An 18,269-nucleotide genomic window follows, 5' to 3' on the forward strand; every position below is an offset into this window, starting at 1 on the left:
GGGAGATAATATACATGAAGGATTGAATAACACACACACAAAGGAAGAATCTGAGTCCACCCAATCCAGCCAAGTTCTCTTCCCAAGGTCAGAGTGATCGGAAGGCTGCCAGGCACCCTTCTCCTCATAGAATCCCTACAGTGCGATGAGCTCTATACCAGCCCCGTAAGGAACCCAGGCAGCTTGTGGAAGAATCAGGGCTCTCAGCCACAGTTCACCCATGTCTATCTCCCTGGCTCCCTGCCACCCCCACTGAGCAACTGTTGTTCAGTAAATCAGGAAGATAAAGGGGAGAGTCAAGAAACAGTCAAGTTCTACTCTGACCTCTGCATATGACTCACTGTGGGCCCTGAGACAGTTTTCTCTCCCTGTAAGACCCTATTTCCATATATTTTTTAAAGAGCAGACTGGATGGTATCTAAAGATCTTCCAGGTTAGCATGACAATAAACTGAGCCACAGGCTGGTCCCAAAGCAGCCTGGAGCGTGCCCAGGTGTCTAGGAGCTGTCCATCACCAGTGCAACACAAAGTGCTCGATGTTAAGTGTACAATGTCAAGTTGCCCCAGACCCAGGCCTGCCCTTGGGGGCTCCCAGAGAACCCCTCTCAGGGAGCTTTCTGGGGTCCCACTCAGCAACCTTTGTTTGTACCCCAGCCGGCTGACAGACATACCCCTGTGCCCAGGCACACACGTACTGTCCAGAATAAAATTAGGGTTCTGTGCCTAAAGTGAAGGGAGGAATGGATATTTATTATTAATAGACAAGTGCGTGCCGCTCAGCTTCTGCTGCAGCAACGCTGCGTAACATAGCCGTCTCTGTGCCTTGCTTGTGAGGCACACATGATGGTGGGTGAGTTTCACAGCCTTTCCTTGAGAAAATTTACTAGTGAAGGAAAGAGTTTCCTGAGACAGGAGATAAATGGGCCTTGAGATGGGAGGAAACCCAAAACAGAGACTGGGGTTTCTGAGTACAATCCCGTCTGTTGCAAAGTTAAGTCTAGAATGTCTAGTCCTCCCAAGAATGCAGCTTCCACAACTCCATCCCATTCACTCCCCAGGCTGGCACTGACTTACTCTGCACAGAGAATCCCTCCTGATCTTGTAAATATCCGGGGCAGGGAGCAGGGACTCACTTGCAAGAGGCATCAGGAGAGTGCATTCAGGCCTCCGGACACCTCCACTCTCTCCCCTGGAATGAATCAAGTGTGCTGTCTCGGGTGAAGCTCCATCGTTGGTTCAAGGTGCCCTCTGTGAGACTGTAGACAAGCTCTTCCCCATCATCCTTCAGGTGGAGATAAAATCTGTCACACTATAACAAGGCTGGAAGGTAGTAGCAACGACCCAAATCTCGGGGGCTCAAAATACCAGAGGTTTACATTTTTCCTTGTTCATATTCATGTTCAAGACTCGTCATAGTCAGCCTAATAGAGAGTGGACATTATCTTGATGTTACTGGTCACTGGTACCAGAAGGAGAGAGGTGGTGAATTGCACACTATCTCCTAAAGCTTCCACCGGGGGGACTTAGGTCACTTCGCCTCACCTTCATAGACCAAAGCAAGTGTGATGGCCGCAGTGAACTTGAAAGGGAGCAGGGAAGCGTAATCTATCCTGTGTCTGGGAGGTGAGAGGTGGAACTGTTGGGAAAAACCCTCCTGACCACAACATCTGCTGCAGGGGGTCTACATGAGGATTAAATGAGGGAAGAGAAGGTGAAAGCAAACGTCTCCTTAAGCACCACCTCTGTGCTCTTCTCTAAGAGGTCGGGAAGGGCAGGGAGTAGCAATAAAAGGACAGAGATAGACAGTCTCTGCAGGAACAGGAACTCCATCTGCAGAGCTCCGGTGATGGCCCAGGTACACAGATTTTGTCTCATCACCATCATAACAGCCGTGTAAGGTGGGACTCTCGCCCTCAATGTTTGGGGAAGAAACCAAGGGTCAGAGAGTTGAAGTCACTGGCCCAAGCTCACACTGCTGGTCAGTGGGAAAGACTGAACTCTCCAAAAGAAGGCTTCCGTGTCACACTTTTAAATTAGCTTAAAACTTTAATGTGCTGGAGAGATGGAGGCGGGGTCTTATCTGAGGGTGGATATCCAGGGTCTCTACTCCACAGAAACCAAGGAGGGCTGTCTTCCACAATCTGGCTCAGAGAGCCCATTCGAGGTCAGAGAGCCCTGCAGGTCAGCTCCCCAGCTGGTGATGAGATGCCATCCAGGTGGCCCACAGGTGGCAGCCGTGCAGCAGCCCCTCCCAGAATGCATATCACACCCACCCTCTGAAGATAAGGAGATGTTGGCTAGAAATATGACCTTGAGAGAGATAAAACACTAACATTTGTGGAGCCTACTCTGTGCCAGGTGGTCCTCATCCATCGCTTTAGTTAACCTCCCCGACATCCCAATGAGGTGGGCATTGCAGGTCCCACTATTTGGATAAGGAAATGGGCCCCCAGCCAGGAGAGAGAGGAGCAGAGACTCAAACCCAGACTTCACTGGTCCCAGTACCCTGCCCATCATAGCAAACTGCCTCCCCCAAATGGGAATCGGACACTGTTTGAAATAGGAGGACAGTGCTTCTTGAAAAGAAGTGTGTCAGCCAGCCATTGCCACAATAATCAGCCAGCCAGTGGAATAGGCTGTCTCAAAACCCAGCGGCTTACAATAAGCATTCACTCTCACCTTCACAGTCTGGTGGGTTAATGGTGGTCTGACTGATTTTGGCATGGATGGTGCAGCAGGCAGAACCCTTTGAAGTTCACTAAGACTCCTACTTCCCGGCATATATGTCCTGTATAGCCCCCTGCCATTGAAGGTGGGCAGGATCTGTGAAGATGAGGAGATGGTCACTATCTTGATATGGTCATGTCATCTGGCACAGATGACGGGATGGTCACTTATGTGATTACATTACATTACAGAAGACTGCATCACAGCAGACTTCAGTGAAGTCTCCTGCGGCATTTAAAGAAGCGCGCTATCAATGCTGTGGCTGCCTGGATTGGAGGGGAGTTTGGGGGAGAATGGATACATGTATATGTGTGGCTGAGTCCCTTTGCTGTTCCCCTGAAGCTATCACAACATTGTTAATCAGTTATATCTCAATGCACAATAAAAAGTTGCTAAAAAAAAAAAAAGACGCGAGCTGCCGTCTTACAAAAGGGCCATTGCTAGGATGTGAGGTCACCCTCTAGGAGCTGTGAGTGACCCTTGACTGACAGGCAACAAGAAAGAGGAGACCTCAGTCCTATAGAAGGGACTGAATTCTGCCAACACCCTGAACAGATTCTTCCCCATCAAGCCTTCAGATGAGATCACAGCCCCTGCAAATACTTTGAATTCAGCCTGGTGAGATCCTCGGCAGAGGAGACCCAGCTATGCTGTGCCCAGACTTCTCATCTACAGAAACTGTCAGATAATTAATGAGTTGTCATAAGTCACTAAATTTGTAGTAATTTTTTATGCAGCAATAGAAAAGTAAAACAGATGAGCAGCTGGACTTCAGGCTGCAAGTCTGACAATAATTTTTCTGGGAGGACCATGAAGAAAAGAGATTCTGGGCCGTGATTACAGATCACCAGAGTTCTAAGGGCATTTGGAGGGGGAATCCCATTTCAAGCTTCTTTCCTATCAGATCTACTAACAACCTATTGCCCACGGCAAGTTTCATGGGCAAGCCCAAAGTTAAGAGTGAGGGAAGTCCATTCTGTCCATCTCAGCACAGGGAAAGGGTATGGATGCCAAATTCTACTACAGGGGAGTATACAAGAGATTTAGCAAAAAAAAAAAAAAAAATATATATATATATATATATATATATATATATCTGTCTGATTCTGCCTCCTCCACTTCTACGGGCACACAAGTGACCAATAAGCAGTTATCTCCATGATGCATTTGAAGTCTGTGAATCCCTCTTCCTCAGTCCTGAAAATTTACCTCTCGAAGAAAGCCTCCAAAGGAGGGAAGTCAGACTGAGGAGAGAAAGAGTGAGAATTAGGGGATCAAAAATTTAATCGAAGTTGTATGAAGTTAGTGGGTCACTAGGAGCAGCTTTAGATAAAACTGGCTTCGGCAGGAGCATCCCCAAGTAGGACTTAGGTAAGTGCTGGAGTAGGGATGGCTGGATGCCTTGGTTTGGGCTGGGACCACACTTCCTCCTTTCATGAAGCCAGGCTTGAGAGAAGCCTTTGAGTTGCCCATGCCATAAGGATGAGCGTTTCCTCTGTGCCAGGGCTTCATATACATAACTTTTCTACTTGTTTAAGAGGGCAGACTCTGAAGTCAGACATTCTATGTTCCAGCCCTAACCTTGGGCAAGTGGTCTAAACTTCTCTAAAGACTCAATTTTCTTGTCATTTATAAAAATGCCATAATGATGGTACCAATTCCCAAGGTAGTTATAAAGATTAAATGACACAGAACAAAGAAATTTATCAATTTTCTTTAGTCTGTGTTTCACAAACTTATGTGACCACAAGATCTTTTACCATAGAAATGCTTATTAATATTATGGGGAGGGTCCTGTAGCTTCCTAGAAGCCAGAGGAAAATGGGAAACCTGATAAGTAACCCAAGTACCAATGTGAATGAGAACTAGAAAACTTGCTAAAGGAACATTCTCCCTGATAGCTTCCTAAATAGGACAGTGTGATAAATAAAAACTCAAGAATAAGCTCCTGAATATACTTAATGTAATGAATACAAATATGAAAGTGAAAGTGATTATCACTCAGTCGTGTCCAACTCTTTGCAACCCCGTGGACTATACAGTCCATGGAATCCTCCAGGCCAGAATACTGGAGTGGGTAGCCCTTCCCTTCTCCAGGGGATCTTTCCAACCCAGGGATCGAACTCGAGTCTCCCACATTGCAGGCAGGTTCTCTACCAGCTGAGCCATATGTAAATATAACAAACCATTTTTGTCCTTTTAGGTTCTTTAAAATATATGATTTTTTTAAGTATTATTTTACTTGGGAATTTCACTATATGTACACATAGCACACACATGTTGGATTTAGGCCCATCATTTCACTATTTTCATTATTTCATTTCATTTTCACTATTTAATAACTTCATTTTAAATTTCCCTGTTCCTTTCTTCCTGCCCTATCTTGGATTTTTAAAAATATATTTTATTGCTTCACTTTAATTTATCTCTTGATTCTCTTTATGTTGTGTTTTAGTTGTTGACCTAGAAATTAAGGGGCTTCTCTGGTGGCTCAGATGGCAAAGAATCCACCTGCAATGCGGGAGATCCAGGCTTGACACCTGGGTTGGGAAAATCTCCTGGAGAAGGGAATGGCTACCCACTCCAGTATTCTTGCATGGAGAATTCCGTGGACAGAGGAGCCTGGTGGGCTACAGTCTATGAGGTCACAAAGAGTTGGACATGACTGAGCGACTACCACTTTCACTTTAACTCTTTCTAGGAATTATTAGGTTCTAATTCATATATTTATATATATATACACCTAATTTCTTCACAGTCTTCTTAGCATTAATATTTTACAACTTCAGGTAGATGCCTTCAACCCTTGATGTTATCGTTATGTGTTCCATGTGTATACACTGAAACTTCCCAGATAATATAATACATTTTTAAAAACAAGCAAGTGTTTTAAAGAACTTAGGAGGAGAAAAGCGGGCTGTTATATTCACCCAAATATCTGCCATGTCTGCTGCTCTTCCTTTGTTCCTGAAGTTCAGGCTTCTCTCTAGCATCAGTTTCCTTCAGCCAGGACATCCTTCAGTCTTCCTTTCAGAGCGTGTCTGCTGGTTAAGACTTCTCTGAGTCTCCCTCCATTTAAGAATATCTGTAGTTCATCTTCATTTCTGAAGGCCATGTTTGCTAGGTATAGAATTCTGGCTTGGTGGTTATTTTCTTTCTGAAAAGATGGTGTCTTGTCTTCTGGTCTGTGGTTTCTAAGGAATTCACGGTTCCTTGAATTTCTGTTGCCATTTATGCCACGTGCAGTTCCTCTATGACTGCCTTAATGCCCGCTATCTGTTATTTGCAGAAGTTTGATTAAGTTTGTGTTTATACCTGGTTTTCTTTTTTTTAATTTTTATTATAGTGTAGTTTCCTTACAATGCTGTGTTAGCTTCTGCTATGCAGCAATGTGAATCAGCTATATGTATACATATATTCCTTGTTTTTTAATTTCCTTTCCATTTAGGTCACCACAGGGCACCGAGTAGTTTCCTATGCTACACAGTAGGTTCTCATAGTCACCTGTTTTATGAGTAGTAGTGTATACGTATTAATTCCAGTCTCCCAGTTCATCCCACCCCCTCTCTCCCCCCTTGGTGTCCATATGCCTCTTCTGCATGTCTGGGTCTCTCTCTCTGCTTTGCAAAAAGGCTCATCTGTACCTGTGCCTGGTTTTCTTTGGACTTATCCTCTTTGGGGCTTAACAACCTCTTGAACTTGTAAATATATGCTTTCTCACTTAAGTTTGGGAATCTTTCAGGCATGATATTTTATTTATTATTTATCCGATTGTCTCTTACTCCTCTCATTCAGGGATTCCAATGATAGAAATATTAGAGCTTTTCTTATTGCCCCACAGGTCACTGAGGTTCTGTTAATTAAAAAAATTATTTTCTGTGCCCTTTGGATTAGGTAATCTCTATTGATCTGTTCTCACTTCAATGACTGCTTTCTCTGTTACGTTTATTCTGCTATTAAATTCACCTAGTGACTTTAAAAATTTTTTTCTGATATTGAATGTTTCAGTTATAAAATTTCCATTTGGTTGTCTCCTGTGGTTTCTATTTCTCTGCTAAGAATTTCTACCTTCTCTTTTATTTGAAGAATGTTCACTTCACCTCATGGGGTATGATTATAAATATAAATAAAGTCTTTAATAATTCCAATATCTGAGTTATCTCAGAGTTAGCATGTGTTGATTATCTTTTCCCTTAAGAATTGGTTTATCTTGTTCCCTTGGTCTATATTTCTGTTTTTGTGTCAGTACCGTACTGTCTTGATGACTGTAGCTTTGTACTGTAATCTGAAGTCAGGAAGGTTGACTCTTCAAGCTCCATTCTTATTTCTCAAGACTGCTTTGGCTATTCGGGGTCTTTTGTGTTTCCACATGAATTGTGAATCTTTTTGTCCTAGTTCTGTGAAAACTGTCATTGGTAATTTGATGGGGATCACGTTGCATCTGCAGATCGTGTTTGGTAGTACAGTCATTTTCACAATATTGATTCTTCTTACCCAGGAACATGGAACACCTCTCCATCTGTTCATGCCATCTTTGGTTTCTTTAATTAGTGTCTTATAAATTTCTGTGTACAGTTCTTTTGTCTCCTTAGGTAAGTTTATTCCTATATATTTAATTCTTTTTGTTGCAATGGTGAATAGGATTAATTCCTTAATTTCTCTCTCTGATTTTTTATTGCTAGTCTATAGAAATGCAAGTGATTTCTGTGTATTGATTTTGTCTCCTGCAACTTTGCTAAATTCACTGATTCATTTCAGTTCGGTTCAGGTCAGTTGCTCAGTCATGCCCGACTCTTTGTGACCCCATAGACTGCAGCACACCAGGCCTCCCTATCCATCACCAACTCCTGGAGTTTGCTCAGACTCATGCCTATTGAGTCATTGATGCCATCCAACCATCTCACCCTCTGTTGTCCCCTCCTCCACCTGCCTTCAATCTTTCCCAGCATCAGGGTCTTTCCCAAGGAGTCAGTTCTTCACATCAGGTGGCCAAAGTATTGGAGTTTCAGCTTCAGCATCAGTCCTTTCAATGAATGTTCAGAACTGATTTCCTTTAGGAATGCCTGGTTGGATCGCCTTGCAGTCCAAGGGACTTTCAAGAGTCTTCTCCAACACCACAGTTCAAAAGCAACAATTCTTTGGTGCTCAGCTTTCTTTATAGTCCAACTCTCACATCTATACATGACTACTGGAAATACCATAGCTTTGGCTATATGGACCTTTGTTGGCAAAGTAGTGTCTCTGCTTTTTAATATGCTGTCTGGGTTGGTCATAGTTTTCCTTCCAAGGAACAAGCGTCTTTTAATTTCACGGCCTCAGTCACCATCTGCAGTGATTTTGGAGCCCAAAAAAGGAAAGTCTGTTACTGTTTCCACATTTATTTGCTGTGAAGTGATGGAACCAGATGCCATGATCTTGGTTTTCTGAATGTTGAGTTTTAAGCCAACTTTTTCACTCTCCTCTTTCACTTTCATCAAGAGGCTCTTTAGTTCTTCTTCACTTCTGCCATAGTGTAATGTTATCTGCGTATCTGAGGTTATTGATATTTCTCCCAACAATCTTCATTCCAGCTTGTGCTCCATCCAGTCCAGCATTTCTCATGATAAACTCTGCATGTAAGTTAAATAGGCAGGGTGACAATATACAGCCTTGCTGTACTCCTTTTCATACTTGGAACCAGTCTGTTGTTCCATGTCCAGTTCTAACTGTTGCTTCTTGACCTGCATACAGATTTCTCAGGAGGCAGGACAGGTGGTCTGGTATTCCCATCTCTTGGATTTTCCACAGTTTTTTGTGATCCACACAGTCAAAGGCTTTGGCATAGTCTATAAAGCAGAAGTCAATGGTTTTCTGGAACTCTCTTGCATTTTCTATGATCCAACGTATGTTGGCAATTTGATCTCTGGTTCCTCTGCCTTTTCTAAATCCAGTTTGAACATCTGGAAGTTCATGGTTCTTTGGGATTAGAATGAAAACTGACCCTTTCCAGCCCTGTGGCCACGGCTGAGTTTTCCAAATTTGCTAGCATATTGCGTGTAGCACTTTCATGACATCATCTGTTAGGATTTGAAATAGCTCAACTGGAATTACATCACCTCTGCTAACTTTGCTTGTAGTGATGCTTCTTAAGGCCCAGTTGACTTCACATTCCAGGATGTCTGGCTCTAGGTGAGTGATCACACTATCATGATTATCTAGGTCATGAAGATCTTTTTTGTATAGTTCTTCTGTGTATTCTTGGCAGCTCTTCTTAATATATTCTGCTTCTGTTAGGTCCATACCATTTCTGTCCTTCATTGGACCCATCTTTGCATGAAATGTTCCCTTGGTATCTCTAGTTTTCTTGAAGAAATATCTAGTCTTTCCCATTCTATTGTTTTCCTCTATTTCTTTGCACTGATCACTGAGGGAGGCTTTCTTATCGCTCCTTGCTATTCTTTGGAACTCTGCATTCAGATGGGTATATCTTTCCTTTTCTCCTTCGCTTTTCACTTGGATTCTTTTCTCAGCTATTTGTAAGGCCTCCTCAGACGACCATTTTGCCTTTTTGCATTTCTTTTTCTTGGGGATGGTCTTGATCACTGCCTCCTGTGCAATGTCACAAATCTCCATCCATAGTTTTTCAGGCACTCTGTCTATCAGATCTAATCCCTTAAATCTATTTCTCACTTCCACTGTATAATTGTAAGGGATTTGATTTAGGTCATACTTGAATGGTCTAGTGGTTTTCCCTACATTCTTCAATTTAGGTCTGAATTTGGCAATAAGAAGTTCATGATCTGAGCCACAGTCAGCTTCCAGTCTTGTTTTTGCTGACTGTATAGAGCTGCTCCATCTTTGACTGCAAAGAATATAATCAATTTGATTTTGGTGTTGACCATCTGGTGATGTCCATGTGTAGAGTCGTCTCTTGTGTTGTTGGAAGAGGGTTTTTGCTATGACTGGTGTGTTCTCTTGGCAAAACTCTATTAGCCCTTGCCCTGCTTCATTCTGTACTCCAAGGCCAAATTTTCCTGTTACTCCAGGTGTTTCTTGACTTCCTACTTTTGCATTCCAGTCCCCTCTAATGAAAAGGACATCTTTTGGGGGTGTTAGTTCTAGAAGGTCTTGTAGGTCTTCTTAGAACTGTTCAACTTCAGCTTCTTCAGCATTTCTGGTTGCGGTGTAGACTTGGATTACTGTGATATTGAATGGTTTGCATTGGAAACGAACAGAGATCATTCTGTCGTTTTTGAGATTGCATCCAAGTACTGCATTTCAGTCCCTTTTGTTGACTATGATGGCTACTCCATTTCTTCTAAGGGATTCCTGCCCACAGTAGTAGATATAATGGTCATCTGAGTTAAATTCACCCATTCCAGTCCATCTTAGTTCACTGATTCCTAGAATGTTGATGTTCACTCTTGCCATCTCCTGTTTGACCACTTCCAATTTGCCTTGATTATCACTGCAGATGGTGATTGCAGCCATGAAATTAAAAGATGCTTACTCCTTGGAAGGAAAGTTACGACCAACCTAGACAGCATATTAAAAAGCAGAGACATCACTTTTTCAACAAAGCTCCATCTAGTCAAGGCTATGGTTTTTCCAGTGGTCATGTATGGATGTGAGAGTTTGACTATAAAGAAAGCTGAGTGCTGAGGAATTGATGCCTTTGAACTGTGGTGTTGGAGAAGACTCTTGAGAGTCCCTTGGACTGCAAGGAGATCCAACCAGTCCATCCTAAAGGAGATCAGTCGTGGGTGTTCACTGGAAGGACTGATGTTGAAGCTGAAACTCCAATACTTTGGCCACCTGATGCAAAGAGCTGACTCATTTGAAAAGACCCTGATGCTGGGAAAGACTGAGGGCAGGAGGAGAAGGGGACAACAGAGGATGAGACGGTTGGATGACATCATGAACTCAATGGACATGGGTTTGGGTAAACTCCAGGATTTGGTGATGGACAGGGAGGCCTGGAGTGCTGTGGTTCATGGGTCGCAAAGAGTCAGACATGACTGAGCAACTGAACTGAACTGATGGACCTAACATTCCAGGTTCCTATGCAATGTTGCCGTTTACAACATTGGACCTTACTTCCATCCCTAGTCACATCCACAACTGGGTATCATTTTTGCTTTGGCTCCATCCCTTCATTCTTTCTGGAGTTATTTCTCTACTGATCTCCAGTAGCATATTGGGCACCGACCAACCTGGGGAGTTCATCTTTCAGTGTCCTGGTTTTTTTGCCTTTTCATACTGTTCATGGGGTTCTCAAGGGAAGAATACTGAAGTTATTTGCCATTCCCTTCTCCAGCTAATCAAATAATTCACTGATTAGCCCTAGTAATTTTCTGATATTATCTTTAGGGTTTTCTATATACAGTATCATGTCATCTTCAAACAGTTACAGCTTTACTTCTTCCTTTCAGATCTGGATGCTTTTTATTTCTTTTTCTTCTCTTATTGCTGAAGCTAGAACTTCCAGAGCTATGTTGAATAATAGTGGTGAAAGTGGACACCCTTGTCTTATTCCTGATCTTGGGGGGAATGCTTTCAGTTTTTCACCATTGAGAATTGATGTTTACTGTCGGCTTATTATACATGGCCTTTACTATGTTGAGGTAGTTTCCTTCTATGCCTTTTTTTGAAGAATTTTAATCAAAAATGGATGCTGAATTTTGTCTAAGTCTTTTTCTGCATCTATTGAGATTATCATATGGCTTTTATCTTTTAATTTGTTAATATGGTGTATCACATTGATTGATTTGCATATATTGGAGAATCCTTGCATCCCTGGAATATACCCAGCTTGATCATGGTGCATGAGCTTTTTGACATGTTCCTGAATTCTGCTTGCTAAAATGTTGTTGAAGATTTTTGCATCTATGTTCATCAGTGATATTAGCCTGTAGTTTTCTTTTTTTGTGTGTTGTCTTTGTCTGGTTTTGGTATCAGTGTGATGCACAGCAAAGGAAACTATGCTTCTAAGTCACTTCAGTCATGTCTGACTCTGTGCGACCCCATAGATGGCAGCCCACTAGGCTCCTCTGTCCCTGGGATTCTCCAGGCAAGAATACTGGAGTGGGGTGCCATTTCCTTCTCCAATGCATGAAAGTGAAAAGTGAAAGTGAAGTTGCTCAGTCGTGCCCGACTCTTAGCGACCCCATGGACTGCAGCCTACCAGGCTCCTCTGTCCATGGGATTTTCCAGGCAACAGTACTGGAGTGGGTTGCCATTGCCTTCTCCAAAAGGAAACTATAAGCAAGGTGAAAAGACAACTCTCAGAATGGGAGAAAATAATAGCATATGAAACACTGACAAAGGATTAATTTCCAAAATATAAAGCAGTTCATACAACTCAATACCAGACAAACAAACAACCCAATCAAAAAGTGGGAAAAAGACCTAAACAGACATTTTTCCAAAGAAGATATACAGATGGCTAACAAACACATGCAAAGATACTCAATATCACTCATTATTAGAGAAAAACAAATCAAAACTGTAATGAGATATCACCTCACACCGGTCAGAATGGCCATAATCAAGAGGTCTACAAACAGTGAACGCTAGAGAGGGTGTGGAGAAAAGGGAACCCTCTTGCACTGTTGGTGGGAATGTAAATTGATACAGCCACTATGGAAGACAGTATGAATCAGTTCAGTTCAGTTCAGTCACTCAGTCGTGTCCAACTCTTTGTGACCCCATGAACCGCAGCACACCAGGCCTCCCTGTCCATCACCAACTCCCAGAGTTTACCCAAACTCATGTCCATTGAGTTGGGGATGCCATCCAACCATCTCATCCTCTGTCATCCCCTTCTCCTCTCACCTTCAATCTTTCCCAGCATTAGGGTCTTCTCAAATGAGTCAGCTCTTGGCATCAAGTGGCCAAAGTATTGGAGTCTCAGCTTCAACATCAGTCCTTCCGACGAACACCCAGGACTGATCTCCTTTAGGATGGACTGGTTGATCTCCTTGCAGTCCAAGGGACTCTCAAGGGTCTTCTCCAATAGCGCAGTTCAAAAGCACCAATTCTTCAGTGCTCAGCTTTCTTTATAGTCCAACGCTCACATCCATACATGACCACTGGAAAAACCATAGCAGGAGACACCGTTCCAATCCCTGATCCGGGAAGATCTCACATCTGCGGAGCAGCCAAGCCCAGGCACCACAACTGCTGAGCCTGTGCTCCAGAGCCCGTGAGTGACAGCTCCCGAGCCGCGAGCCTGGAGCCTGTGCAGCAGCGAGAGGAAGGCCTGAAGCCGGAAGCCCGCGCACCACAGCTAGAGAGTAGCCTCTGCTTGTTGCGGCTCGAGGAAAGCCCAGGCGGCAGCAAGGACCCAGCACAGCCACAAATAAACAAATAAAGGTATCAAAAATACAAGCAGGAAATAGAGATTCCTCTCACACTATCTGGCTCACAGGGACATTTTGATCTGATCCTATGGCTGGAAAAACAAGGTCTGGGGTCTTTCTACCTGCAGGTAAATGGGGCCCAGGTGGCCACTGATCCATAAACTCTCTTCCCATGGACTCCAGGCCTCTGTGCCTTCTTGGACCTCAAGTTCTGCGGGCAGTTTTAATGCTTGGAAGTGTCTAACATCACCAAAAGAAGCGGCTAAAGATAGTGGGTTTTTAATGACACCCTTTGGGGAGATTGGGGGATCACATAGCTTTTTTAAATTGATGTATCGTTGGTTTGAACTATCGTATTAATTCTGGGTGTACACACACAGGCATTCAGTATTCTTATGCATGATGCTACTAGCCCGTTTTATAGGTGCTAGATAGCGCACTGAATATCCGACAGGCACTGTCACTCTTCATCCTCAAGACGGCCCGTTTTGTGAGGAGGAGTCGGGGGTCCTGCTCTGAGTCTCGCCTCTCAGGAGGGGTGGAGCTGAGTCAAGCCTCCTGAGCATGAGATGACCCCTGCCCTTCCCATCAACCCAGGGGAGGAGGAAGGGTGCTGAGTGTAGAGCGGTTCGCGTGGGAGCCCATCTGTGCCCTGTCCCCAGCCAGAATTCCTGGAGGGCTCCCAACACCTCGTGCCAACTCCCGAGAGAGTCTGAGAACATGGACATAATTCAACCAGCACAGACAGCTGATGAAGGAAAGGCACCGTCCCCACTCTGGGAGAGCGGAGGGAGAGCAGGAAGAGGGCCCAGGGGGCAGGAAGGGCCTTTCATCTATAGCTTCTGCAAGCATCTTGCTGACAGTTTGGCTACCAGAAATTCCAGATGAGGCCTCATCACAGCTGGGGCCGAAGGGGCACTTGCTTGGACTTAGAGTCCTTCATGGGGATTAGGAGTTTTGTCTTCGCCTTGTTCTGTGGGTAACTCGGGGTGAGAGTCCCTCCAGGGCCATCACGGGGCAGACAGCAGCCCTGGTGTCCAGGGCAGGAGGTGGACCAAGGATACCTTTAGGAGGAGTTCTGCGATGAGGATGGGTCTCCCCGTGCCCTTGAAGACACTGAGACCTCTGCAGTAAAGAAAGACAGGGCTGCTATGACCCCCAAGGGGCCCTGCTCTTGGCCAGATCCTTCCTGTGCTCAAAACTACCACGTATACTCTGCATTATCTTATTCAATCTTTATGCAGCCTGCCAGCTACAAACGATCACTCTCTCACTCTGTGGATTGTCTAGAGAGACAAGAAAATTACCCAAGATGATACTGAGGGAAGTGAAGCTGGGATTCAAATCCAAGCAAGGAGTCAGTATCCATACCTTCTACACATGTGGCATGATGGGAGATTCCATCAGCAGTAAAGATGGAGCCATCACCTGGCTTCAAGAATTATCAGCTCATCACCAAGCTCGTTTCATCTGTACCCTTGGCCACTTCCCCTCCACGTGCATACTTAGGGACTAATCCCAGATCCCAACTCACCTTATCCTTAGATACTTCATCAAGTTTCTCTAAAAGATGAGGAAGAGCCCAGATCCTTCACCACACATGCTCAGTTCAGTTCAGTTGCCCAGTCTGACTCTTTGCTACCCCATGGACTGCAGCACACCAGGCCTCCCTGTCCATCACCAACTCCCCGAGCTTGCTCAAACTCATGTCCATCGAGTCGGTGATGCCATCCAACCATCTCATCCTCTGTCATCCCCTCCTCCTCCTGCCTTCAATCCTTCCCAGCCTCAGGGTCTATTCCAGCATGGAATAGGCATCAATAAATACTTGAGTATTGAATGATCTTAAAGGTCCTGTCAAGCTGACAATATTTCTACAAGTCTTTAAAAGGCAGTTGGGAGAAGTGGGAAGATAATGGGCCTTACCATAAAGTTTGGGTTCAAACACAGGCTCTACCCATTACAGCGGCTATAGGATACTGGGTGATCTCATGGAAACTGCATGAAGCTCAGTTTCCTCATGGGAATCTGAGCATCGTGACCCTGTGACTTGCAAAGTCGCTAAGAGCGAATGAATGTGGTCACATGGTCAAGAGACAGCCTGGCTGTGGCAGGTGGTCTGCAGGAACAGAGGTCAAGGGACTCACATAAATGTCTCTGAGCCTATCTCGTCATTTGTGAAACAGGATAATAATAATATCCATCCCAAAGGGGTGTTGTGAGGATTGAGTTAGTCTATGCCTGGCACTTAGTAGATGCTCAACATGAACTACCAAGCACTGGAAGCCTGATGCCTGGAAAACAGCCATCTAGAATAATGGTCACCATCCTGTAAGAACAGATAAGCATGAAGCTATGCTTTGGGCGTCCCTGTGGCTCAGCTGGTAAAGAATCCGCCTGCAGTGCAGGAGACCTGGGTTCGATCCCTGGGTCGGGAAGATCCCCTGGCCTGGAGAATTCCATGGACTGTATAGTCCATGGGGTCACAAAGAGTCAGACACAACCAAGTGACTTTCACTTCACTTCACTTCTAGGATTAGTGATTCTCGTGCGTGCGCACATGCATGCCAGGTCACTCACTTCCCGACTCGTTGCCTTCCAGGCTCCTCTATCCACGGGACTCCCCAACTCCAGGGGATCTTCCCGACTTAGGGATCGAGCCCAGGCTCTCATGTCTCCTGCATCGGCGGGCTAGCTCTTTACCACTAGCGCCGCCTGGGAAGCCCCGTATTCTGAACCAGGGGCACTTGGCAGCCTGGAGATCATTTAGGTTGCTACATCTAGATGAATGGCCTGCTGCCGTCACCTGGTGAGTGGAGACCAGAGGGACCACTCAACCTCCTACAGCGCGCAGAACAGCCCGTGCAACAAAGAATTATCTGACTCAAATGTCAGTTGTGCCGAGGTTGTGAAATTTGGGATTAGGAGAGGATCAGAAGAGGGTTAGCTCCATCACACAGAGGCTGGGAGCCTGAGGCTTCAGTCATCCCACACTGTGTCCAGACTCATTAAATTAACGGAATTTTTCCATCTTTACCAGAGTAGCAGTTGATCTGGTTCTTTCCGGAAGACAGCTGGATGGGGCTACGTGCGTGTCTCCAGCTGGGTACACTGTGGCTTAGAAAGTGTCTTCTCCACGCTTGCGCAGCTGGTCTGGGAGTGGCCAGGTCCCGGGGGATGAAGGGTTCTGCAGAATGAGGGGCCCCAGCTCCCAGCTGCAAGGACGGGGAAGGGGGAGGTCCAGCAGCTGCTGGATGTGCCTCTGGCCCCAACCTGGAAGCCAGCGGAGGGGTCTGGCCGGGATGGGGGCATGTTTAGAGCAGAAGCAGAGTGAAAGCTGGCCATGGGCTTTGTAACCCTGGAGATCTATGTTCAAGTCCCAGCCTCTCAGCCACCACTGGGTGACCTCAGTAGGGGACTTCACCTCCCCAAGACAAGTTTTATTCCATCTATAAAATGTGTATATATGTTTCCATGCTACTGTCTCCGTTCACCCCACCCTCTCCTTCCCCCTTCCCCCTCCGCCCACCCTGTGTCCATAATGTGTAAAATACAAAGCCGGTGAGAATTTGCTGTATGACTCAGGGACTTAATCCTGGACTCTGTGACAACCTATAGGGGTGGGGTGGATGGGAGGTGGGAGGGAGGCTCAAGAGGGAGGGGACATAAGGCTGATTCGTGTTGCTGAGTGGCAGAAACCAAGACAATACTGTAAAGCGATTGTCCTTCAATTAAAAATAGATTTTAGAAATGGGTGGAACAGCACCTACTTCATAGGAAAATGCAGTCCAACAAATATTGCAAGCAAAGTCCCAGAGAGAACAAGGGTCACGGTCGTCCAGACTTCCGGAGTAATGAGAGCTTGAGTCCATGTCTCAGACCTCAATCCAGGCCCTTCCCAGGAAGTTCACTCACTCATTTGTTCATTCAGCCAACCAGCTGGTCACTCGCTTGCAGGAGGAGATTGGAAGGGTGAAGTGGGCTGAGGCCAAATAAGGGGAGCCTTATAGACTCTGGCAAAGAGTTTGGATTTTCTTTTAATAAGGTGAGGAGCAGAGACTCAACAGGCCTGTTCAGCCACACTGTAGTGTCTGGAGAAGAAGGTGATGCTTTATGGGTGACTTTGGAAGTTTGGTTGGTATTTAAAGTTTGGCTGGGACCATTGCGGGAGCAAGTGAGATAGAAAATAGAAGGAAAGAAGAACCAAGAAAATAGAAGAAAAGAGAACCAGGGACTGGGCTGTGGGCTCTCCAGCCTTTAGAGGAACTGGGGGAAAGACTCAGTGAAGGAGCAGCCGGGCACCCAGAGGACAAGCAGGGAAGGATGGTGCTGGAAGCCACGAGGAGAGGGGTGATGGGGCAGCACACGGGCACCTACGGTCCTCAGTGAGATGATGCAAGCAAAGCCCCTAGAAGGCAGCAGGCCCCCAGCAGTTGGCCAATACTACCACTAATGCTTAAACATGGTGAGAAGATTGCCAAGAAGCATCCATCTGCAGACTCCTCACCAATGCCCATCGTCCACCCTTAGCTCCTCTCCAATGACGTGAATGCTCCCTGGCCAGGCATGCAGGCTCAGGGCCCCTGCTCTCAAGCCCTCAGATCCACTCTGGTTGAATCATTTCAACATTCTCAGACTCTCAGGAGTTGGCACGCAGTGTTGGGAGCCCTCCAGGAATTCTGGTTGGGTAAGAGGCATGGAAGGATTTGCCATGTGAACTCCACACCCCCCCCCCCAATTCCAGCACCTGTTCATTTCCCCTGGGGTGATGGGAAAGGATGAGGGTCATCTCACATCCAGATGCTGCTGCTTGGGGAAGGGCCTCCACCCAGCAACTATCCTGTGTGATCACAGAGGCATGGGTAAGTGGGGCAGGGGAGGAATGATAAAACACACCAGTGTCCGGGTCCTTCCTGGACCCAGTAAATCAGAACCTCTGGGAACGAAGCTTAGGCGTCATTACTAATACTATCATTATAGCTCCCCAGGTGATTCTGTCACACAGCCAGTATTGACAAGCAGGGGAGAACCTGAGACCCTGGAACTCTAACCCTCACTCTCTCCTACCCCAAATTTCTCCAGGCAGCAAACAGAAGGCTGGCATTCTCTTCCCTTACATTGCCCTTATGTTTGCTTATATTATAGAATATAAACAGGGGGCCTTCCCCGGTGGTCCACTAGTTAAGAGTCCTCCTACCAACA

This window comes from Capra hircus, chromosome 2, assembly GCF_001704415.2.
Source record: "Capra hircus breed San Clemente chromosome 2, ASM170441v1, whole genome shotgun sequence".
In the NCBI taxonomy this organism is placed as follows: Eukaryota; Metazoa; Chordata; class Mammalia; order Artiodactyla; family Bovidae; genus Capra; species Capra hircus.